This window comes from Bombus pascuorum, chromosome 9 (assembly GCF_905332965.1).
Source record: "Bombus pascuorum chromosome 9, iyBomPasc1.1, whole genome shotgun sequence".
Classification (NCBI taxonomy): domain Eukaryota; kingdom Metazoa; phylum Arthropoda; class Insecta; order Hymenoptera; family Apidae; genus Bombus; species Bombus pascuorum.
Window position 1 is genome coordinate 13,147,982 of NC_083496.1, and position 26,963 is coordinate 13,174,944.

The following is a 26,963-nucleotide window of genomic DNA, read 5'->3' on the forward strand; positions in this document are numbered from 1 at the left end:
ATACTCGTTTCTCTGTAAATAATTCTGTCCACTTCGCGGCAAGCCATTCATAATCCAGCTGACATTTGACCGTCATTAAAATACATTTCTTTAAAAAAAGTACATTCGATGTAGTCATAAACGAATATATTAAATTCGCAGTCGACAGATTACAATTTTTCAAAATCAACGACGATCATCATCCACAAATATCCAGATTTTTCTTAACATGAAAAATCATCGAGCTCGTGGCTCCATCGAGACGAAATCAACACCACGTGGCAAAGTGTTCGACGCACATCGTCACATTTCACTCCCTCTTCCATGTAAAACAGAGTGTCACGCGAGAAAACACTTGGCAGCCACAAAGCGACGACGAGCTATCGTTGCAGAAGTCTCGAAGCACTTTGGATCGCGACGAACACAACGCGGAGTGCTCAGCCTCGTCGTTAAGTAAAAGCGACACACGATACACGGCTAAACGAAGAGATACCCTGAATGGGTCAGACTATCCACAACCGGAGAACCACGATGGAAGCACGCGTAGAGGAAGGTGAGGCCAGGAAAAATACAATGAAGCGTGATCAGTGTGAACCATTTTGCTTGAGAAGCCGCGTGCACCAAGTATAAGGTGCTCTATCCTCTCGCGATCCTCGAGTCGCAGAACTGGTTTTACACGCGGTCGATTTCGATATATATAAGGACGTGAGATACAGACAGAGAGGAAGCCACGAGGTAACAAAGAGAGAAACATCAAGGATCTTCACATGAACGACGACGCTGCGGTCCTCGCGATCCATCGATCCTCTATTTGTCTAATTAGAAGCACGAGTATTCTCTCAGCACTACACAACGATGACAATCTTCCTTTTTTTTCTCCATATACTTATACCGGGATTGCTATTTTTTTTTTTCGGTCGAGCCTTTGACGAACAACGACACAAATTAATTTGCTCGTTATTTGACGTCGAGATCTGGTGTCGAGGATGGTGTTCCACTTGTTTGTTCGATAAGAGCTCTAACGTGGAAATCATGGTGATAATGTCAGTTCCGCGAACACGCGATGCGTCTATTCGCGGTGTACAGCGATGTAAAGAAGTAGATAATCACGCGTGGGAATTTAATTTTCTTGGTGACTCACGACCAATAACGTGCAATCATGATTGGCACTTATTGTTAGTTGTCGTAGAGTCATATTTTTTGTACGAATTACGCTGCTTTCGGGTTAAGCTACATACTGTATTAGGTTGTTTAGAAAATATGTTCATAGTGAAATTTAAGAAAGGTTCGGGTTAAATATGCATTTTCAAAGAATTAGCATTTTATTGAATAATATATTAGTTTAGCATTGTTTCATTCAAAAAAAGGAAACCTGTTTTATGAACGAATTTTGATTATACTTCTCCTTCGTTATTCTCAGCATTCATGTAAAAACAGTATTTGTACAACCATATCATTACGCGCCAGAGATTCATAATAAAAATACTACGAACTTTCCGAATAATCGAATATATGAAAATTGTCCACTTTGAGAGAAATTCTTCGGCCTTCTTTTTCAAAGCAATTAATTTTACTTTATCAGGATGACTCTCAGTTAGTCATAGGGTCAAATATTCGAGGAGAAATCGAAGCAATTACAAAATTACGTTTGAAAAACCATGATGATATCGCATAATGTCAAACATTGATAGACATTATCTTGATTTCGAAGAATATGAGAGTCGACATGTTTTACTGTCATTACTCGCAATCTTAGATAGTTGTTTATAAATTCTATATAATCTGACTATTAAATTAGACAGATAATTTAGTAACCAATTTTATCAACGATTCTCGAAATACAGGAAGTCCTATCATGAAATACTTTCATTTCCTACTTCATGATAGAGATTTGAAGACACAGCTATCGCGGTATCATTATTTGTTCTATCAAAGGAAGACGGCCCACACTTTCCAGACTTCCTGTGACCTGAAAATCATGATGACAATGTTTTTCACGAGTATCTACATCATTTGGAACCCACCCGCTTCTTAGCTTCCTCTTTTGTTTAATTTCATGCACGACTGCCGACAGAAAGCTTTCATTCGCAGCGACAATAGCCCCTCGCTCTTTAATTGCCTATAATTGTTTTCAATTTCCTTCGAAGCTACTTCTGTGGACAACTGAGCAAAGGACAAAGATATTCGACGAGCAATTCTATAGTTTGTTATTTTGAATTTGATATATACCCATGGAAATATTTCAACAATTAAAATGAAAATCCTTGATGAATGTATTGTATATTTTATATTATTAGAATAGTTAGAATTATTAATAAAATATGAACATTTTATCACCACTATGATCGAACACAGTTATCATAATTATAGGTATCAGTAATATTTGAAACAAATTCGAAAATGCACACAGAACCAATATAATCCTAATAGCCGTGTCCCATTACAATGCTAATGAAGTTTCAACAAGCTTTACATACATACATAATATAACCATCAAAGTTTCCTACAATAAATGTTTAAACACTTTCATGAATCACTCTATGTAATAAAAGTATGTGATATTTTTTATTTAACATCATCTCTGAATGCTATTTTTATCACAATTCCTCGTTTTCCTCCATCTATCGTTTCTATTATCTATTAGATCGTCTTCATTTCCTGAGTCATTTAAATTAACCTTCAGTAAAAAGCAAATAAGATTTATTCCTTAAAAACACTATAATAGCGCATTTCTACCGAAGGCAAATCGATAATTCAAAGCGGTTAGTCATATGTTTGTCTGCGTCCTCTTTCCCTATCCAACAGTTCCGTAGCGAAATGATAATTCCCAAGTAACTAATGGAGCAATTTGAGACTTTTCTCGCTCCGCGCGTGGCGAAAGTAAGAGGTCGTCGAGAATCATAACCGTGCCCTAAAGGGAGCGACATTTACGTGTCCCGCGAATCGTTGTTTCGATTTTGCAAGAGCCACGCGAGCTACATACGAGAGCTCGTCGAACGGAACTCGTACGGCTATGTAATTCTACGTGAAAGTAGTAGACACGTCAGGCATAATTTTAAAGCGTGTGTTACCGCGCGAGCGCGCACGCGTTTCGTGAACGATGATGAAGTATCCTTTCCGCGTCCCGAAGTCGAACGTTCCGCGATGTCGAAATCGGTCGTGCGAATAAAAATTGTACCCGAACCCGTATATCCCGACCCTGCCCGGAAAACAAATATGATTCACGAGAAAGCGTAGCATGCTTTCAAAAGATAAAAGTCAAGCTACAGTTTTGCACGGTTATAATTCATCGAGAGCCACGCATAAGTAAACCATGCATTTACAATGGTGTTGAGTATATCGAGCCGCGCTTCTTTCAGTGAAAGACGATGAACGAGATTGCTTAATAACTGTATTTCTATCTTACTTCTCTACTACTTGTAAACTTTGTGTCACTGAATGTCTTAACGTGTCACAAAATTGACATAGTCGACTTTATCTGTAAACTGTCGGCAATAAGTATTAGAACACCTGTTGGTATTTGGTATAAATTTACTTAAAAAATAAAGCTGTCAATGTGATTCGATAAAATAATAATATATAAATGTAAAATAATGCACGCGAAACGTAATATAACCAGGTGGAATTAATCCAGAATTCATCAATCAGGGTGTAAATCATTCTAAAATGTTTTATCGTACAGTATGTATTATTTGGATTCTTAAAATACACCTGAGAATTTCATCTACCAATCTCACGATAATAGACTGAAATTTCTCAATTTCGATAATAAGTCTGACTTATTAGTATTCCTTAATAAGAAGTACTATATTGACGTAACTATTAATATCCATCACGTTGTTGGAAAACAAAAAGAATCAGCGACAACGACAAGTCAGTTCCAAACTCTTGTTGCTCAAGCAGGCTCGTTAATTTTGCATCGTTTTAGTCATTGTTTCTTGCGTTCACGAACAGCTTAGCTTCCTACATAGTACCGGGCTTTATTAACAGCGAATACTTCTCAAATAATAAATTACTTCGTCCAACTGACGTGTATGTACATTCAGATGCACCGCGCGCCTTCTTCTTTGTCGATAAACCTATCAGTTGAACGAAGAATTTACAACATATTTAAACCTCATACCGCAAGTCGCTTGTTACCAGGGAAAAAAAGAAAAAGTATTGAAACTAAACGGTGCGTTGCCAGCCGTAGAGTTAATGCCTTGCGAATATATGCATTAAAATATTGAAATATAAACGCGACGAAATGATAGTCCAATATTATATAATGTGCGTGCAATCGATTTGGAACTATTTATGTACACGTACATAGTACGTATATATATATATAATACGTATGTATAACTGTTGGTTTTATATTTCTTACATTCTCTCAAATGATACTTACTTAAATGTCTCGATGTTTAATGCAAATATAAGTAGCATACAATTCATTAAAATGTTACAAATGAATAAAATCTAAAATTTCAAATATTCTGTTTTTCACTAATCATCGCTCCACAAAAAAGATATCCATCCAAGCAATTCTCTATAACACAAACTTTTCAAGCAAGAAAAAAAAAATTCCATCACTCCAATAACCATTTCTTCTTTCCTACCTACATCAAGTTCCTACTCGATGCTACGCCCCATATTTTTATTTTCCTCTGAACGTCGACGATTAAATGCATCTCGATGGAACGTCGAGATTTTTATCGTAGAAGAGAAAAAAACCCGTGCACGCAGAAGCATTATTGGACGAGGATACGAACGTTCGATCCGATAATGTGGACGCATCGCTACCAACGCATCGCAAAAGGGGGAAGCGCATTGATGTCAAGTGAATAAAGGCCGGGTTGCGCATAAATATTTCATACATCGTACTGCTAGATATACAGATGTCTGCGGTCATACGATAAACCATTGAAAGATAGACGGAGGAGAATGCGCTTTAACCGTTCTCCGCGTCAGTCATCGTCAGCGCTGTTCCATAAAAATTAACGGACGTCTCATTTTTGCGAGCGGTGCGTGCCGCGCAAGGAACACGGCATTGCATATAAAATGTCGATGTGATATCTTCTTTACTGAGTACAATCGACGCTGTAATAAATCATTTTTATGCAACGCCGAACGATAGGCAAGCCATTCACCTCGATTTCTGCTAAACGATTCATTCGACCGTCTCACTGTGAATTTTAAAACCTTTTACACGCGATTAATTGTATTAAATTATCGGGAAACTTTCAGTTCGTTTTTAGATAAATAAAGAAAGAGTAATTTCGATAAGACATATCCAATAAGATTCGAGAAAATTTTGTATATTTTACTTTCAAACTACTTAAAGTAAGTAATAAAAAGAATCGAAATAAAAATGTTTTTGAGTTTAGAATTTTTATATAAGTAATTAAATTATTTCCTCGGCATTATCAAATTCCATTTGACGGTGCGAACTTCGTAACACGGAAGGAAGCAGAACCAAGCGGTAACCCCATCCAAAACCAAGATATGCGAACATAAGTAACCAAAATCCTTTACGCTTAATCTCAGTTATAATACAGGGACGTATTATCTGTGAAAGCAACCGGAGTTAAGGATTAAAATTCAGATCGTGTAGAAATATTAGACATGAAATATTAGAAATATTCTAATTCTAACGGCGTAGAATTTTTCATTTTTATTACTAGATTATTTCTCCAGTGCCTCTGACTCAAAGTTTCGTAAAAATCTAGTCGAACTATCAATCCATACGAAGAAAACGATGAAAGCTACATTTTACAAATTTTATTGTCTGCAATTTTTTGTTACAGAACAATATTTGCCCACACCTTTATAAATTATCATCTAAATTCAACAATGTACTTGCCATTTGTAGAAACCTCCGAGTGAAGTCGTAAATATACAAGCAAAATTTGACGATAGAACTTGTTGATCAACCTAACTAATATCGTGTTTCATATAATATACTACAAGAGACACGCAAGTGAAAGAGAGACGCGTGCGTGAGAAGAGGCGCAACACCGGAAATAGAGAGGAATGGTCACGGAAGGAGAAGAAGGCGTTTAACCGCTCCTGGCTCTGCGTCCGCCAGTCAGCGAAAACTTCAGCGCGATTTTACGTTGCGTCATAAATGCAGGATGTAAATCATGGCCGGTGATGCGGTCGATTCTGTAGAGGCGCGTAAAGCTTAGTAGAAATGACAGCCAGAACGCGGGAGGGAAGCAAGCTTAAAGGGAGAAGACGAAACGCGTTGGCGACGCAAAACGTCGTGGTAATCGACTTGAAAGGGCTTCCTTCGCGGCAAGATTGGTGCTTCCGTTCGAATCGAAGGGATCGTACCCAATGTAATTGTAAATTAGAGACTGTTAAACAAACTGCTGCTTCGTAAATTATATTATATAATAAAGCTGAATGATTCTTATTTGAAAGGTTGGGTTGTCGATGATGATTTTTCGTGAGATCAGGAATATTATATTATTGTGTTTCGTAAGTTATTGAGTTTGTAAGAGACGTCTTTTCAGTCAGAGTTTTGCATAGTATCGGTATTGGTATTACGATGTAAAAGGTTCTATGAATACAGCGTTTCCATTCGAATCGAGGAGGAATTGTACTGGTTGCGATTGTAAATCACATGATACTAGACAGCTTCTGTTTCTTGTGTGCTTATTTGCTTCAACAGGTTTCATGGCTTTTTCAACGCGATGCATCAAAGCGTTGCTGAAAGCGTTGACGTGTTCCGAGAGGTTCTCCGAACGTAGTCAGAGTTTCCATTTAAATCGAAGAAAGTTCTATTGGCTACGATCATAAATCAGTGGATAGCAAATAGCTTCTTTCCTACAATACCTATTTATAACTATCGCGGTATACTTATTCGAAAATGACATTACTATTCTTCAGTCACTTGGAAACTAATTATCGACCAATGACCATTAACAATTTTTCTATCGAGGAAAGCGAAACATACTAGATTGATATATTTATTCCACGTAAAAGACTCCAAGAAACCGTCCAAATGAGTAAAATGTTCTAAACAATGTTTCCTTCGAATAGTTTTGGCATTATCAATTTATACCACACCGTAGCTTTATCCAGCGATTAAGAATAAATACTCGATTGCTGTCGGGACATCGAATATACGTAATTGATTGAATTCAAATCGAATTCAAACTAACCTGCCACTCATATACAGTCGGTCAGTATGGCTGCTGAGTCGTTCACACATAGACCTCCCCTGCTCCAAACCTAATCGTCCCTACACTTCGTCAAGAAAAGAAACATTTAGCAATGTCTTGTATCGGAAGTTCCTTTCGATTATAGCCGCTGGTATGAGGTTCGTGCTGTGTATCGTGAATCACGATGTAGTTTTTCGCGAAGACGCTGGACACGAATGCCAACCACGTATTTCCACGGAACCGCGGCAAAAACGAATCTCATCATTAAAAGCGCGATCTCCGATCATGAATACCAGCACGGCATAAGACTATAAACAACGGCTGCTATCTTCACCACAGTCACTCGAGATTATTTTACGTGAATTCCACGCGAGTACGTGATTACATGTACCTACAGCTGTTTCCTTTTTATAGTTTTCTCCGGCATTTTCTTTTTATTCGATGAGTTACTGGTAGATTCCATTCTTTCGATCAATGCGATTCAAACCGATCTTATGAATGAAATCGTAAAGGAATATCAAAGGGACTGGACACTGCGACTGCTCTCTCAAACGATTTCCCGAGTTTCGTTTTTTTACGAACTAGATCATGCATGAATTATAAAATATACGTATAACGAAAGTGAAGTAATCTCAAATAGAAGAAAAGTTAAATGAAAAGAATTTTTACATTTGTTAATAATTCATGAAGAACGTACTGAAACTAAGGAGGAGACTGAGCGATTTTAAACAACATAGTTCCTTGCGGTAGGGTGTACAGAGGCTGCAGCGCGGAACAGAACATCGAAGGGGCGTAGGCTTTCCCAAACGACAAACAACACATGTTGCCCACGTGGTCTTTCATATACACCGAAACTTGCGTTGGGCTCTATTTAAATGTAAACTATCGAAAGAGTAAAATAACTGACCAAAAATTTTAGTATTTTAGTATTCTTTTGTATTTTCGAAACTTTGTAAAATCATAATCGGCTAATAACGATCTGTGAATATATATGAATGACCCAATACGAGTTTCGCCAAACCATTGCATAAAGTAAACGAGAGAAAATTCAAATGCGTCTTTTTTTAGCGAGAGGCGATAACAGACTCGTTTGCTTTCCAATTATTTCAATCTCCAGCGATCGATAACCGTTGGTGTGTTTCAAAAAAGAGAAAAATGTGGAGAAAAATTGAAGTTACAATCTTATCACAGACGAGACGAGAGTCCTCGGTACAAGTCTTACGACAAACACGAATATCTGTGTGACTCGACAGTCTGAAAACACACGCGCATTATGTTTATTCGGAGGTGATAAATGTCCGACCGCCATTCACAAGTCGGCAGACTGTCGATCACGCCGGAAACATCACGTAAGAACGATTTATGGTCGAAGAAATACTTTCGTGATCCCATCCACGGTAGCTCGCACGTGTTTCCCATAAGAATTCGATCGGTCGTGGCAATCGCTACCTATAATATGTAACTCTTTACAAGAAAAAATCCATCTTGTAGCTTGCTTTTTGTATAAACTCCAACGAAATGTAAGCTTTGGCAAAATAGATTTAACATTTTTATTACGAAAATAAAGACACCATTTCACATAGAAGCTAGAAATATCAGTAGTATAAATATCACTATCTATAAATTAAATTTCTATAAATCTCTATAAATTAAAAATCTATAAATTAAAAGAAGTCTTCAAGCATTATTCTTCGTGTCTATACACTTTACCATTCCACTCAAACACTAAACATGCAGAGTTACTATCTGTGAATTTAATTCTAGAAAAATCTGCCAAATTACTTATTTTATTCGTTAAATATTATATTCGCTCTGCAATTCCATGTATCTTACATTATTTATATAATTTTATCAGTTTGGTCGTATCTATTTTATTACTCCACATGACTGCCTATACTGTAAAGATACATAAATCCTTCATCTCTGGTCTCTTATTTACCACGACTTTGCACTAGTCTTACGAAATACGTCGAGAAGGTCGATTAAAATTTGCCTAATTTTATCTTTGTTATTTTCTCACCTTCTTACTTAATCATCCATAGAACTTCCTCTAATTACGACTTCGATGCGGTGTCTTTGCAATACCATAATCGAGAACAATAGCATACGAACACATCGCATAGCAAGTGTTATGAAATCTTAAATATGGTCTATCGTTGATTAAAAGCACGACACGTTCGCAAAATGTGCTCATCGGCATCGCGTGTGTTTTGACTCGCAGAAAATAGCTCGGTCCCCTGGCTCGGATGAAGTACCGGCTACGCGCCATTGTCGCGGCACTGAATTTTTTAGTTTCGCAATCATTCGCAGTTGACACGACGACAATTCGCTTTCTGTGCGACTATGTGAACCCCTTCTATGCGATAATACAAGGAATACAACACTGTTGGAATAGGAACGGCCGTACGTTACAACGATACCGGAACTCTTGTCGACATCAAGACCCTTTTGTCGACTCCGTATCTGGTTCGTTCGAAACGTTTGATAGATCACGATAAATAGCGATAAATAGCGATAGATGGCGGAAAGGGAGGTCAACAGGAGCACCGGTGGTTTCAATCAACGAGCTTCCGTTTGACAACGTAGAAGGAATTTTACTTCGAATGGTAATGTTTCCATCATGTATCGATTCTTATCATTGATAATGGTGTAAATAATAGAAATTAATTTTATATTTATTGTAGAAGTAAATTTTATAGGTAAATCATTTCAGCGTTTCTAATTGTCTTAGTTTCACATGAAAGAACAGGTATTGATATTAATATCAATTAATCTTACAGTACTATTGAATACAAATGTCGAGGTCTTATTTAATATTAAACGTAGTATGTACATTCGTTTTACGTTTATGACATAGTTAATTAGATCTAAATCATAAAATGATTATTCATCTTTATGCAAGTAAATTTTTCGTGGTTGGAAAATGTAGGAACCAAGGGTACATATCACAGACGGGCAACACGAGGGGTCACAATTGACGCGTGCAGATTTAATCGGCAAGGAATTCCGAGAGGATGATGATCCTCGATGATGTCATTGCGACATTGAACAGAATCGTAATCAGGATTTCGCCTTCGAGAATCGTGCATACTCGCCGAACGACTCGTCGGCAGATACCGATCGGCAGTTCGATAAATCGACCGATTACGAACCACTACTACCGTTTGTCGCTGCTGCGCACTACACAGCGACCAGCCAGCAACTCTCTTCGACTCGTTTAAAAGCTACACGCGGATGACTGCGTCGCAAACAACACGATCCTTTTTATTCCGTCGATACGAGCGGTTATTTTCCAATCTTTTTCAGGTTAACCCAATCAAGCGAAGTATCGATTGTTTTTTCTCGAAGCAGAATACGTTAAATTGTTAAAATGTAGTATGCATAAACTTTGGTGAATTATGGCAATCGATATAATGCACGTAAAATATTCGTTCAAAATATTTGCAAAATATTCGAACAATTAATGATGATAACTATTAACAAATAATATTTCCAAAGAATAAATTTGAGTATTATCATGAGAATGTTGATAATAAAGAATTGTAAAAATACTTAATGCTCGTCATTTTCAAAGAGAATATGTGATACTGTGACCTATATTTCAAATACATATCTTCAAGGCAATAAAGCAAACGATGATAGTAATTTTTAACGCAAATTGAGTTCGTTTTAAAATCAATGATAATACTAGCCAATATACATGAACTACCTAACTAATGAGGAAACTTCGCATAAACTGAATATACTTCGTCGTATTTTCGTAATATAACGATACCGAACGACACAGTCATGTTTTGACAATGAAGAATAATTATACGACTGTAGTAAAATTAAAATTAGCTATTGTTCGAACAATAATGAGCAGTATTAGATAATCGAATGAACTCTTCTTAACAGTAATAGCGACATTATTCCGCAGGTTCATTTGCATTGTGTTTATCTAATGACTTACTGCTTACTCATTGCTGACTTCCTTTAAAATTATAATATCTAATATATATAAAATACAATATAAACTGTTTTAAATAAAAGTATTCTGATATTATTTTCTAGTTCTAATCATTTTAATCTAATATTTTAAAATAGTATTATTTTCTTTACTGCTATTACACTATCTCCTATAATATTATTATTATTTTGGAACATTAAAAGTCCGTAGAATATAAACATAATATTCAAATATTATGTTTTAATATTATGTTATATTTATATTAGATTCAAATCTAATGTTGATACAATTCTAATAATTAGTGGTCCCAAAAAATATTTATAAAAAAGAAGGAAACAATCTTAAATGTTTACTTTAGTAAGGTTCATAAATGTGTTTTTAAGTAAACCCCGATTATTAGATATCTACATATAAAGAAAGTGAAGTAACCATTATAACGACAATCATAAATATCTGATTCGTAAAGATTTTCATTGTCAATTTCAGATAGATCTCGAAAGAATAGTGTTAACAGCTGTTCTTTGTTCCGGTTAATGAATAAGTTATGTCACTTTGAATTTAGAACACCGATTTTATCGCTATAGTAATATTCATGTAACGCCAATGTCAGATGATAACGGAGTCAGCGATAAGAGTAATACAGTGATGGTTATCAAGGATAACGATCTGAAATAGCATCTAACGTCAAACGTAAATAACGCTGAAATTGCAGTACTAGCATCCACGATGGATTTGTGGGAAATATTCTAAAACAAATGGTTTCACAATCTAGGTTAGGTCTGGGATAAGTCAATACGATTATCACCTCACTTTCGACACTCAACAGAACCAGGTTTGACAGCTCGATGCATATAGCGTACGTGAGTGTCGAATGATTTGATAAAATCATCCCATAATAAATAGATATCATTTCCGTTTATATTTTTGCTAGTTGACATGAAAATAAACGACGCTCAACTGTTGCTTACATTTCGAAATCTGTCTACTGTTCGTAAGTATTCGAATCTTAGAGTACGAGCATATTCTATAATATTAACTTTAGTCAAACATATGAGAAAAAGAAAATGATCTCTTGTATTGTTTTGAAAAAGTTCAGTTTTTGTAATACGTTTCTAGAGGATGCATATGTTAAATATACTACAGTTACTAATTCATACAAGAAAAGAAATATGTACATATATTAGAATCACAAATGTTCGAATAATTATGAACAGCAATGAATAATCAGAAATAATTAAGCACTACTTATACATAACATCATATAGCCCTTAGGCAAACACATCAGTCAAAGCGATGAAAGTCAAAATGACGAAACATGTTTTTAACCTGGAATTTTCGTGCAGACAGCTTGGCCGCTCAGAATCACGGCATCGTCGACAGGACAGCGTGCATCCACGTGTTCGATCGCAAGGTTAAATCCACTTGTACAAACGCGGCGCAAGACACGCTACAATGTACCACCCGCCGTGTTCCACGGCCACGAGAAAGATTACCACCAATAACCACGATTTTTCACTGAGAAAAACGCGTTAGGACCGTCCACGATAACCAAACTTCACCGTATGTATCGCGCGAAATTCAAAATTCAGCCTGCGATGGCGCCTGTGTAGCACGTGGCGTTTGGCGTCGTTACACTTTTCAAACTCGCGTCTGCCGTTCGTTTCGTGCGGTGTATCCTCGTTCACGCATGTTTCAAACTTTGATCCTTTTTACGACAAGTGCACCGCAACGAGGAATGAGGACTGCCAATAAAGTCGCAATTGCTGTCACACAGTACTGAATATTGATATCCTTGGACAAGTTGCTCAAAAATCTATTCTCCCTATAAGATTTTCTAGATGATTCCTTACAACGATACGAGACTGCCACCGAATCGATAATCCTTTGGAGACATGTCCTTGTGTGAGTATACGTTAATCCAATTTAATCCAAACAAGTCGCACGTTGCACCGAAATTGACGCGCTCGGAACAAAACGAAACGAAACGGAACGTTGAGCGCTCACGAAAAACTACTACAAGAGAACCGTCTGGCACGACCGCCGCGGCGACACTGAGAAACGACGACGACGTTCAGCACTGCTTGCTGCTCGCTCGGCACGCTACTACTACGCGGCAGGCGGTAAGCCGACCATACGAGCACTCTACCCCTCTTTCTTTCTCTCTCTTTCACTCCCCTGCAGCGTTCCTCTTTTACACGCGGTTTCTCCGTCCCTTTTCCACCGTTCCTCTTCTTTTCTACCGCCACTCTTTCCGCTCGTTCCTCTTTTTTCCCGTATTTTTCTTAGTCCCCCCTCTCACCTTTCCAATCTAGGTATTTGTTACTTTCCACCGTTTTTACCGTTTCCTCTCTTCTTTCTCTAATCTCTCTTTGTATCAACGGTTCTTGCTCGTTTCCTTCCGCCACTTTTCTTCTTCTCGTACCTTCGTGTTTTCTATGCGTCTTCTTCTGGCTCTCTATGCCTCTGTATAATCTTCTCCCCTCGTTCCCTCGTTTTTTCCCTTCGCACTTTTTCGCTCGCTCACACTGCCTATCTCTCTCCCACGCTCCCTTATCTCCGTCCTTATCCGCTTGTCTCTTGTTCCGTTCTGTCCTGCTCACCACGACCCCCTCTCTGTCGTCGCTCTCTCTCTTTCTTGCACTCGCGCGCTACCTGGAAGAGACGAGGAGCTGTCAAAGCAACGACCAACCGCCGACTCGGGCGGGAACTCGTCAATGTGATACGTATATGCGTCCCTTGCTGCAACTCTCGCGCGGTTCTTTTGCTGTGTACGCATAAGTACATGCGTGAACGCGTACGTTATCAAGGTATTAGTGCACGTTACACCCGGACGTGGGTGTTCATCGATGAAAGAAGTTCCGCAGATTTTCGACATGTACCATGATGTTTTATATGTCTGAGTTTCCTCTGGTGACGAAGTATGCAGTTCGTTCTTTTAACTTGAATCGGGTGTATACTTAACCTCTCAAGTATTTGGAGTCCTAACGTTGGAATGCATCGAGGTTGACGAACCTCCAATTGCGTTCTATTCGGCTGCTGTTGAAATTTTTTCGTCGCATCTAGAAGTAAGCAAGCTGATTAATTTAAATGAGAAAATTTATTTTATGATATAGATTGTAGATTCAAAAGCTTGTTCATGTTAGTTGTACAATGCAATTCTGTTTGGCTGAACCTGTATAGGATAAATGCTGTATACATATTGTACATTAATGCACATGATGCGCCTCGGTTAGAATGTTAAGTCGTCGAAAAAACAAATTTAGTTTGTCTTAACCCTCGATTTACTTCAAATCTTGTTATGCACCGAATAATATAGTTATACAGCTTCTGAATCGCCATATAGTAATTATTCGTTGAAATATGTCGTAATTGTTGAAATATATTAGATTGACATGTTATATTAACCTGTGTAGATGTGTTCGACGGTAAGTAAGAATAGTTTACAGATGCTGAATTCGGTAAGTGATTAAAAATTTGACTAAATTTCATTGAACATATTAAAGAAAAATATTCGGTTGCCACCCGTTCGACGAATTTACATTTCGTTATGTTAATTATATGATGTTCAATAAAGAGTCATGTACTTCCAAACTGTTATATTTAATTTTGACAACATTTACTAGATAGATTAAATAGTGCTTTCTGAAAGCACCCCTAAAACCTTTAAACTATAGTATAAATACATTCTAGAGAAGTTCAGTTAATTAGTGTTCGCCAATTATTAGTCAGTACTACCTATAAATTTTTATTCAAATAATAAGAATTTTTTATGTAGGTGGATACAATCAAGAAAAGCCCATTCTATGAAAATCTTGTTCAAACAAGTGCTTCAGATATTGTATGCTGCATTTGTACTATTAATATATTGTACTATGTACTCAGATAAATCAAGTTCTATTGTATTTACACAGAAATTTACTCGCGTTCCGCACTTCTTACGAACTTCAAAGTAACGTTAGAGTATTATACTTTGAAGTATATGAACCAAGCTCAGATCACGTAGTAGCTTAATAAACAGTTAAGCGGCGATTAAAGTGGCCCCTCTCGTATTTCCATGATAGGTTGAAATACCTTAAACGCGACCAGTACTTCCCGACACCGCACATCGCACAGCCGCGGAAAATTTATCGTATCGCGGTCGATCGGCGGAATGCAAGGATGTTGGTGGCACTGTTGCGATAGAATGTTTCGTCCTCGAAACGTACAAGCCCCTGTCCTTGGAACCGAGAATCCTGGGACATTAATTTCGTCGTGGATGTATCATACCGGGGAACACTCGTCTTCTCTCTGCTCTCAGCTGTTTCCTACGTTCTCCGTATACCGTCTCTGTATACACGTATGCAATGTCGTTTCCCTATCTCGAGTGAATAGACTACGGCACGATGTGTCGCCTCACGGTCTACCACTCGAACGGGTTCCCGCCTTGCACTCCACAATGTTTCGTAGGCGAAACATGGGGTCACGGGACTCGAGTAACTTCGCTTTAAACCTGTGTTGGTGCTAATAGCCTGTATTCACGTTAACTCGAGCGATTTCGACTTAACAGGCCAATGAACCGATGTTAGAATACATTTTCTAAATTAGTGTGCGTTATTGTCTATGGGCGTTGATTGAGCTTTGTCTGGTACTATTTGACGCGTTGGTCGATCTTTGTGTGCAAAACATGATTGTTACTTGTTTGAAAGGGTTATTCTTTTTCTCGATTATCGGAGAAAGTTTAAAAATACAATCGGGAATGGATCGGGAACTATTGCTCATTCACTTTAACGAAGTGTCGGTTGTAGGTAGAATGGAGCAATATTCAATTTCTGTTCAACAATTTACATGTACACCCTGGCTCGTGAAAAGCATTCGAATGCTTATCATAGGAAACTTTTATGTTTGTATTCTGTGTGTTATATAAACCATTTTGAAATTTCGCTAGCACTATAATGAGACACGATATGATGATATTAATAAAATTGAAAACCAATCTATATCTCGTAATTTCTAAATATACATATGTATTTTCAGATTTATTGTCGAATACTTTCGTGAAACAATATACGAATTCTTTAATTTATTCATGTTTTCTTTTTGTTTCCAATTATATTAAAATTAGTATAGATACGTTATATGACTATCCTTTGAGATGTTTGAAATATTTCACGGAATTTCCATCAAGGATGAGATTAGCAGAAGTAATCAGCATCATAGAGTTTCATTTTTAGAAATTAATAGCACGCGTTATTTGCGGGTGGTCCTAGCGCCACTTGATGGTCATGAAAACCATGGAGATTTTGGTCCATTTCAAGGACCCTCAAGGCAGTCGGCGCGTTAAGAAGAACACGAAGAAAGAGGGAATAAGCGACACCCGAACTCTACGAACTATACGAAGCAACGCGACGGTATGGTTTGTCCGAGTCAAAGGAATAATGGGCACACCCACGCAACGTACGTGTTAGTAGACAGATATGGATATAATAAAAAGATAGCGTTTGTAGTATTCATGGGAAAGTTGAGATGTGTAATATTCGCGAGACGATTCCGACGACGTGAATTTCTTCGTGGAATTTCGTTTTGCTTTATGTAAGACCTGGTCTAAAACGTTTCTCGCATGAACAATTCGCGTTTTTACTCTTTCCGCTAAATTTTTGTATGTTATTCAACGTGTTGAATGTGTATTTCAACGTTGACTGTAATTTGTAGTACATCGTATGTATTTCATGTTACAATGTAAATCGCTGGTTATAATATTTCCAACATTTATAGAGCAAGAGATTCTGGGGTACTGATCATTTGTTTTATTAAGTTATACAATTCTTCGTTACATAAAATTTTTGGAACTTCCCTTAATAAAAAAAAAGTCGCTAAAGAAATTTTACTCGCGCTAAGCATATACATAATAATTTAATCTCATTGCTCTACAGTCTGACATATCAATATTCTACATAATATTCGAATCAATAGAATCTAGTTAAATTATCTAAAAATTATTTATTATCCAAAAGATATTAAAGCTTCAATATAGGCTAAATTAAAACCAGCAGACATATAACTTTCGCGTATAACGTGTAATACGTAATAAAATTTATTACGCAGTTGCGTCTCGCGAAAAGCAGTTGGCTGTCACCATTCTGAACTAGATGAAGTAATAACAGGGGCAATTCGCACGACATGCAACGAAGAGACCGTCGCGTTGCACAATACCGAATGAGACTTCAGCAAAAAAGGATCGCACGAGGATATCGAGTGACCATCTTCCCAGCACGTGAATCTTTTCAGCTACATGCACTGTACGCCATGAAATTGCGAAACGAACGACAAAACGATGAAGCTTTATAGCGTGATGTTTTATAACGATTTCTTTGGTCTGCATGAACCGCGGAGGATCGCGTGACGAACTCAAAGCAAACGAGCGCGGCGGTTTCTTTTGCAGCCCGGAGTCGTATGGTTTAATTTTAATTCGCTGAGGGGTGATATCATGAACGCCCGCATGCCTTTCCATTAATCTCAATTACGGGGCAATTAAAAGCAGTTAACGAAAGTGGGGTCGTGAACCGGTGATTGTGTGTGCCCACCTTCTGCAACCGGTCCCTTCGCCTCCTTTTATTCTCTTCGAACCCGACCGATTGATGACACACTGCTAGGCAAGTCACTGACACGATTTATTGAGTATTAACTATTTTATTGCTGTGTACCACGCCGCTTGCTTAACGTTCATGCTGACTGTTGTAGGTCGTGGGAAGCGAATTTCGAATTTCCACTTTGAAATCCTTTTTTGCATATATTGAAGAAACGTAAGAAATTAGTGATTAGTACTTATTAAACTTGAAACTTTTTTTTTATTCAAATTATATTACGTAATGACGTAATTTCTAAACGTAATTTTTTACTTAATTTATTGTATCTAACCCTTATAGGTAAATTTTACTTAGCTCACTGAATTCTATTCTTGAAAGATCTAAAAAGATCTTGAAATACTTATGAATTATATTACGTCTCCGTTATTACATATATATTACGTATTATACGATTACTCGTTAAGTTAAGTAAATTGTTTGAAATAGTTAATTATTTGAAATAACTAAATAAACTGCTTTAAAAAGAATTCAATCAATCATTATCTGCCTGTGAAAGGTTAATATCAAACCAGTAAGGAACAAAGATTATGAATAAGAGCATTTGATTGAAGAAAATCACTGCTATAGCAAGAGATACAATAGTACGTTCCTTTAATTGTTCAAAGTCCTTCCGACTTTATGATTTTTTTACGCAATGGACTCTCCAGTTCAACACTTCGACTCTTTTATAGAACTATAAATAATCGAATTGTCGAATATCACAAAAAAGCCAATATTAATGACAAATATCACGAGCAACGGGGGAGAAGCATTGCTCGTTTCGCGATTGTGGAAAGTGTCGGATGAAAATGCGGGCGTTAAATCAGGGACTGACACAAACTTAACTCGTCGCTCCCTATCTCTCTGACATTCTTTCCACGGACTTGAGATTCAGCAAACAATGGAAACCAGCATCCGGAGGAGCCAAGTGTGAAGATAATGCGACGGGGAACGAAGTTCTATGTGCCGATTGTTCGAGGTGACCGGAAAGTTTTAATACCGATCCTCCCTGAATAGTTGCAATTAATTATCGCTTATCGTTGCGTTATACCTAAACATAGACCACGATTAAATAATCTTGATGGTTTCCCAAAATAGAAGAGACGTAAAAAAGCGTTGCAATGGTATTTTAAATAGTTTCTGAACTATCACGGAAGCTCACAAATTATCACGAACTGGCTGTGAATTAAATAGAAAAGTAGCAGTGAATTTACTTATCGATTCATCTAGACTGATATCGCGCTACGAGTGGATTCTAATAGGGCAGAAGGAGAGGAAGAACGTTTGCTGCGTTTCCGACGTTAAGCCAAACTGAACGAGCCTCGGCGAAGGGACACCTTAAAAGGGTCCATAGATTCAAAGTCACTCCAGGGGGTTCTTTCTCCTTTTACCGGAAGATTGTATCTTCGTGCCTGCTTCTACCTACTATCTGGTTTGCACCATCACCACAACCACGAAAACGAATCTTTGCCGAACGTGACCTTACAAACTGACATGTAGCCTCGCTTTTGTGAGTCGGTGGCCATTAAATTTTTCATTTCGCAGGGTCCTCGATAAACAGTTCTGTGGAATATAAGGACGCCTCTTGCTACTACTATCGAATCCCTTGACAGCTGAAAGTGCTCATTTTCTATGGGCACTTCTACATTCAGTTTCTTTGCGTTTCGTGCAGATATCTTCGTTTCGTTTTGATGTCCTTATTTAAAAGGACCAGTTTTGGTTTCTTGAAGAACGCTTGTCCAAAGTTGAAGTAAAAAGAATGAAAGTTAAACGAAGATACGGTAAAATAGGGATAAAAAGAAAAAGAGCTCTCTTAATCTTCGAATGACGAAGACTGGTTCAATTCTGACTTGTTCAGAAAGCTCGGTGAAGTTGATCAATTTAGTTTTTGTGATATTCCTCATATGAGAGAAATTGATTGATGGGTTTTGAAATAAACCTTAGTTGTTTGTTAATGACTAAATTAATTATCATCGCAGTGAGAAATTTGTGGTGAGAAGTCAGAGTTACGAGAATGTTTTCTTCCTAATGACGAGTGGAGTCTTTGTCTACAATAGGAAGTCAGTGTGAAAAGTACAAAGTGTAGTTCTTTGTTTATGACATATTTCCTCACGTCTAGTTATCGAATAGTCTTGATAAGCCAATTATATATACGTGATTTCTGTAGAAAAGCTTCCGATAACTACGGCACATCTGCAGTTTATTCGATTGTTTTACACTTGTATCTAACAACGGTTTCATTGTTAAATATTTACATTTATTCGAATATTTCTCTCGCTGTTATAATCGATATATTACATTATAAATATACATATAAGGAACATTTAATAGGCTGCTCGTTACCGTGCATAAGTCTAATAACGTAAATCAGATTCAAGTAAACGAAATTATTCAAAGGGAACCCAGAGAAATTCATCATTTGCATAATGCTACAAATCGCTGCTTTTTCGATTACTGGCGACCTCGTAAGCTCCCGCGTACTACGTGCCCCGATAAAGATCGAATTGTTATTCACAAGGAATCAACCAGCCTAAGCTCGGTGTCGTCTGATACCCTTTTCTAATGATTTTCATACGGTTTATCATGATGATTTCAATGTTTCCTTGTGTCTTTTACACATGAGTTCTTCAACCGACAATTTTTCCACTGTCCTGTACGAAGTGATGGGTTATTCTTTAAACAAATTATAAATTAACAAAAGTTCCATTCTGGGGGAAGCATGCTTCAGGGTTCAAATTACAATTGTATCGAAACCAGAAACCTTCGATTTTATTCAATAGAAATATTTTTCCCTTCTTGGAGTACTTTCACCCCTTTAGGATGTGGCATCGAATTTCTACGATGCGAGTAAATTGTGATATGGCAGATGTTCCGTAGGAATTGGTTTTCTATAAAAAGTTCTTCATTGTTGATATAATACGTATGATCGATGCTCCCGTTTCGCCCTTTACTTTAAACCGGAGGATCCAGTGTTCAATCGGTTCATTTGTAAAACGATTCCTTTTACATCATATTTTTTACCAACCACCGCTGTATTATATCGATCCATATCAGAGCATAGTCGAATTTATTACAATAAATTAATGAGTTAATAGATATTGTAAATGATTAGGAAGTAGAAATAGTTGCCGGAGTGACAGAGGGAAGCATTCGTTTAGATAACTGTTACATAATCGTAATGATAGAATATTTAATTACACAGTATGTACTTAACAAACATAGGAACTGTATAAAATATTAATAATCGATATAGGCTACGAAGAAACATGAAAAAATGCAAAGAAAAGAGATAGCAACATTCTATTTTGACTTACAGTTACAATCAATAAGTTCAATTCAGTATAATCGTAGATTAATCTAAAATTCAATTTCGAAAACTATTGTGATATTTTTGGGAAACGAATGAGAATTTATTGGAAGTAAATTCTAAATATAATAGTTTTGTAATTGCTCAGCTGTATGTTGAATATTACAGAGTATTATGCAGACTGCGAACGTCGCAACACATTACGGTTATCACTGGTATTTTATCAGCATAAACAAAACCTGTATGTGTTACAATCCAGCGTACGGCGGTTCAGCTTATTTTCAGACGATAATTGATAATAACGTAGGCTGACGTCGGCAGAGGAACAGTCGACGACCCGTTAAGCCTTGGAATGAAAGTTGATGTAATAATGTAATTCGCGAAAAATATTTGTTTTCTTCGGATTATTTACTTTGTCGTAATTGAGGATCAGGAACAACTAACTCGTATAACTGTACAATTACGAACTTCGTTAGTTCTCTTCGAAAGACACCAACCCAATAAAACGTGGACAGCATAGGTTCTAGATTTATTTGGTCGTAAAATATCGACAGTAAATATATATGTTACTTTAGAAACACATTTTATAGATATGTTAATTAAAATCCGTGGATTGTGTGAAAAGTGGATATCTCAGTCAATTACGTTTGGTTTAGAACGTTCTAACATTTTTGATATAATAAAATATACATAGATTGCACAAACTTGACTCATCTTACAGTACACTGTTTTATAATTTACTAAAACTATTCGTTACTCTTCGGTAGTGGTATGTGAACTTCTAAATAATCATTACATATGTAAGTTAATCGCTTTTGTTTTATTCCTCTCTATTTGTGACCCTCAAAGTGCAAATTCTTTTCTATCTACAATACTTTCTTTTCTAAATAGTTGAATAATTAATAATTCGTTGCTTCAAACTTTCTATTTCAAACCGACTTCTTGGAAAGCTCGCTTTTCTTTACTATCACTTGTTTAACAAATCATCTATATCATAAAATACGTCATCACTTTCAATATTCACGTAATCAGTCATCTTCTTATATTAAAAGATAGAAGTTCCATATTCCCTTGACATATTAAAAAGTCGCTGTTTCCGCAATAACTCGCGAAAGTTTTAGTCTAGTTTTCGAATCATTACCTAGAAAAATAATTTCCAAAATTGAATAGAATAAAATATTCTCAAAAATCACTAAGGAGGCTACGATGTACCTGATCGCGTTGGAGCTGGCGCGTCGAAGCGCAAGCTAAGAGGCCTACCACGGGACTGGAAACAAGATTACGCGAACGGAAACCGGGTGTGTGTATCACGACAGTGACTATGCAAATCGATGACACACGTCAGTAGTTCTCTGTTAAATAAAAACGGCGCGGGACGAGGCGTGGTGAACGTAGCTGGCATGCAGATGCCTGGGTAGAATTCGCTGGTAGAAAACGGAGACCCTCAAGGCTACCTAGTTTTGCCAGCTGCGCTTCTATCAGCGCTTGCGTGTGCACGCGACACAGGGGGACGTGGCGGCGTTCACCACGCCGCAATAAGAACGTGCATAAACGTTGCGCAGGTATGCGGACGTGTGCATAAGCAAAGGAGCCTATCTATGAAGGGGAGACGTTAACTACCGCACGGAAAACATCGTTAAACCGGTTCGATGCCATCGAGGAGAACATTTTCTCGAATGGAAATCACCGTTCGTTCCGCCGCCGGCGCGCGTTATGAGGAAAACGGCGATGGCGCGAAAGAACCGCGAACTAACGCAAACAGCTGGTACCACGGTGTAACTGAGATACACAGGTAACCAAGAGACATAGAAGAGGCTCTAGTGATGAGAGAAGTTTCACGGAATTGGTGGTTCGTTGGTGACTAGAGACGTGTAAATAATAGCTTGAAATACCTGCTTACTTCTGCGCAATAATTTACTAACAAATAATATTAGTGAATTGACATGTCACAAGTCGCGGGTTATTGATTTATCATTAATAAATAATTATGCTTATCGGTGAATATAGACTTTTAAATAGTAGTTGAAGGTGCCTGTAGAATATAATTTATCGACTAGTGATATTAGCGAATTGAGAAGCTTCAAGTTATAGGTTATAAATCTCTCTTTCGAAATTGTACAGTTTTATATCGGATAAAATGTTTTATCACTTATAAAATTTTACTAACAGCATTTACTTTAATTTAAATTAAACTTTAAATTTATTTTTAATTTTTAATTTTTAATTTAATTTATATTTACTTCAATAAAGTAAGAGACATAAAAGATATAACTTAGAAAAAACGAAGCTGGCACCCCGCGGGGGTGTAGCCACACACATGCTATATTTATTTTTATTTTATTTTTTTTTTTTTTTCACCAATAAGATATAACACTTTACCAAATGTCCATAAGGACAAATTGTAAAAAACCAAAATAATAAAAAAAAAAAATAAAGTAAGAGAAACGCGATGAGACGGAAAATTGAAGTAAGACAGAGTTTTTCAATGGTAAATGATGAATTTTATCCTGGGTTATTAGATGACTATCAAAGATGTACTATTTTGATGAGGAAATATGCATGTATATGGAATACAACGAAAACTGATAGCAAAATAGCTAATGGATTCCATACAAAAATGAAATTGGAAGTTAACCCTCATGAAATTCAAATGATATATTTATATCCAAAATAGTACCTGCTATAATCCTGTCCGAAAACAATATACGTCAGATTTACATAAAAAAATTGAACACCGTGTTTAAATATTTGAAACGATATCACCTAGAAAGAATTCGTTTGATCCATGTTACAACCGTCATGAAATCGTACAACTTATGCTTGGTCCATTTACTACATATAATATCGACATAAATCACTTTGGAATGCGTTATTCCGCGTATAACTTTTATGATAGATGGACATAAATAGAATGGCCGCGGACTGGGTTCTCTTCCGAAAGAATCGTCGAAACGTGTGTAGCCGTGCAATCGTGCTGAAATCGTACAGAAATTTCCAAGGAAACCAAAAGGAGAGGTTTACAGAACTTCCAGAAATAGAAGTGGCACGATAGCCAACGGGAAAAGGGATGCAGGAAAGCTAAAGTACATTTTCCCTCGTCAAGCTGTCGAGACTGAGTAAGGAGTTCCACGAAACGGAGCGATAAAGCATTTACGTCTCTTCCACGATCGTCGACCAGCCTATCCTCCACCCACTTCGAAATGGGTTAACGAGTTGCCTCGGCTACCTTCGCCTGTATACGTAGCCCGTAAAGACTCCCTTTTATGCACGGACTGAAAATATTTCGGCAATGGCACGCTCGACACGATAAAACCGCAAACGACAAAATCGCATGTTTTTCCTCCCTCTCATCTTCTCCTTCTGCTTCTCCTTCTGGACAGAATTCCGTTTACGATGCATCTTCATCCCTCTTTTCTTGCTTGAACGGCGGCGACACTTCTCGAGCATCAGCCGAAAAATAAAAGGGGAATAAAGTTCCGACTGGCTCTTTTTCTTCATTAAAGAGACGCGTCCGGTGAATCGAGAATGAAATACGACGTATTTAATCCGTATGATTAGTTTTCGGGGGATTCTCGAACTGTTCGTTGACAGGACCGAAATTTACTCGGTGGTAAAAACCAAGATTACACCAGAGGTATTTGTGTGTCATGGAGTATAAAATTTTAGTGTGTAATTCTCTTTGGAAGTTATGCGGTTGATTATAAATAATTTACGCTCGAGAAACAGTACCAGTGTAACATACATGTAAAAATATTGTGTTATAGTATGTTGATTAGGCAACAAAATAATGAGATTGTTTTTCACATAATAACGCGTGTCAGTTTATACATTTCCTGTGTATATTGTACATACTTTAAACTTTAAAAGGATTGATCTCATAAAAGAATAAAAATACAATTTGTACGATCGATTGAACAAAGAGCATAAGTAACAAAAAGGAGAAGAATCTCAAGATTTATGTGGATTATAACGCAGACGCAGAAAGTTTTCAGCAATGGATACAAAGGTATTGTATAATATAAGTCGCTCGTCTGCCACCCACATGCGAGTCTAGTTGTGAGGACGCGTAGTAGACGCCCATTTCATTCTATCTCCACAGGACAACGAATACTCACCTTTATGTTCTTTAGCCTTTCTTTATCTTTTGGCCTGTGTTTAGAGGTGCGCCGTTGTCTGGTCGGTGCATGTCACAGTTTTTCATGCGAGCGTCTTCGTGCGCCGCCAGCCGCCAGGACTGTCTTCACCGAGTCTGAGAAGATAGCGATCGCCGACGAGTGGCCTAACTTCGTCAGGAATCCGTCGTTAGGAATCCCAAGTTCAGATAGCGTGAAGTACGCAAGGAAATATTGGGTGTTGAACAACTAAAACGAAAATGGTATACAAGTCGTAATCTTACTTCAAATGAGAAGTAGAAATTGTGTTAGGTTATAAATCCACATTTTTTAAATAGCACAGTAATAACGACGTATATTTAATTACTTTAAAAAAATGCAAATTTTTATTGTTTGTAAAAAGAGAACATATCGATCGAAAATTTTAAATGGTGTAGATATAGTGAATTTAATTACATAGATGGTACTATAATTATTATTTGCTTGTAGCAACACAGTGTTATGTTCCTTTATACAGAGGTTTCGAACATGCTACACATAATGTACTTGCCCTTTTTAAACCTCCTTCAACATCCAAAATTACCCATCTAAAATTATCACAGCACAAGAAAATCCACTTTCTCCAACAGTAACAAACGTCGCCGTAGCATTTCTAGGAACCAAAACGTACAAAGGAGGATGGTCCAAACAGGCAATTCTTATCCCTATTCAACCAACTAAAAATCGAACCTAGGATAACAGACGAATTATCAACCAAAGCCTTCTTTGATCTTTGCTCCTCGACGATTATTTAGCAACGGCCGTCTTCCATTCTCACAAAGAAATTTCTCGGCCGATGAAACAACCTTTTCAACATTTACCTGCGCCAACATTTACCCCCCCCCCCCCCCTCCAGAAAAAGATTTGATACACTCCGTATTAATGGCTTACTTATGAAGATTTGAGAAAAAAGTAAAAATATTATTCATACAAAATTTTATTTCGTAATAAGTTTTCGACGAAATAAATAAACAGAACTCAATTTCTACGTAACTCGTGAATAACAATAGCAATACTTCAAAAAATAATTCAGTCTTATCATATTTTGTAACAAAGCAACTCTTAATAATAGTATCCCAAAAAATAATTCACACTTAGAGTATTTTGTAACAAAGCAACCCTTAGTAATAGTAAGCCGAAAAATAATGCAGACACACTATTTTCTAACAATGCAGTCCCTTTACTCTCTTATCCGCCTTCTTCATCGAACCTTTCCCAGGGACGTAAAAGGAGGGAAAAACACGGAGCTCGAAAGGGCACGTCCTTGGGTCGGGACGGTGCATCGTCGTGCATTTTAATACCGTTTTGTTGTCGGGTGTCCGTGGCACGGTGCGTCACACCGAGTCACACCCTAACGTTCGGTCTACAGCTTCTTAAAGAAGCGCGCGACCATCTCGGCGCGTACGAATTATTTATTGACGCGACGGCCGATAAATTATTTCCGGCACGACGCGCATCGAGAAACAGGCGGCGGGGCATCCCTCTTTCTGTACGGCGCCATCGTGTACCGCGGCGTGGACAATTTCTGCGTGACAAAGTGTCGTGGCTGCCACATTCACCGCACGTCGCCGATCCTAGCATTGTTCGTGGACCGCGAGCCGTCAGCCTGTCGACGAGATTTCGTTCTATTGTCTCGCGGTCTGGAATTAATAAAGCTGACTGAAAAACAGACTGGCGATCGCGATAAATCGCCAAGCGGTTAGCGTAGAACGCGCGGGTTTTCCATTCAACGAACAGTTGCTTCCAACCGTCGAGCTGTTCTCGCGGCTACTCACCAGAGAATTGTGGGCTACTCACGTGATTTAAGATTTACTTGGAAAACGTGTT

At 37.5% G+C, this 26,963-nt stretch overlaps 1 protein-coding gene across 2 annotated transcripts in view; it reads right to left on the reverse strand.

The window, feature by feature from the left end:
- LOC132910981 (rho GTPase-activating protein 7) overlaps positions 1 to 13,716 on the reverse strand; it is a 352,390-nt gene extending 338,674 nt beyond the window's left edge. Inside the window, exon 1 of one of the 2 annotated variants that reach the window (XM_060967214.1) lies at positions 12,403 to 13,716. The gene's annotated coding sequence lies outside the window, so the exon portion shown is untranslated. The remainder of the gene's footprint in view (positions 1 to 12,402) is intronic. The other variant, XM_060967215.1, reaches the window with a different exon arrangement.
- Positions 13,717 to 26,963: the final 13,247 nt, after the last annotated feature.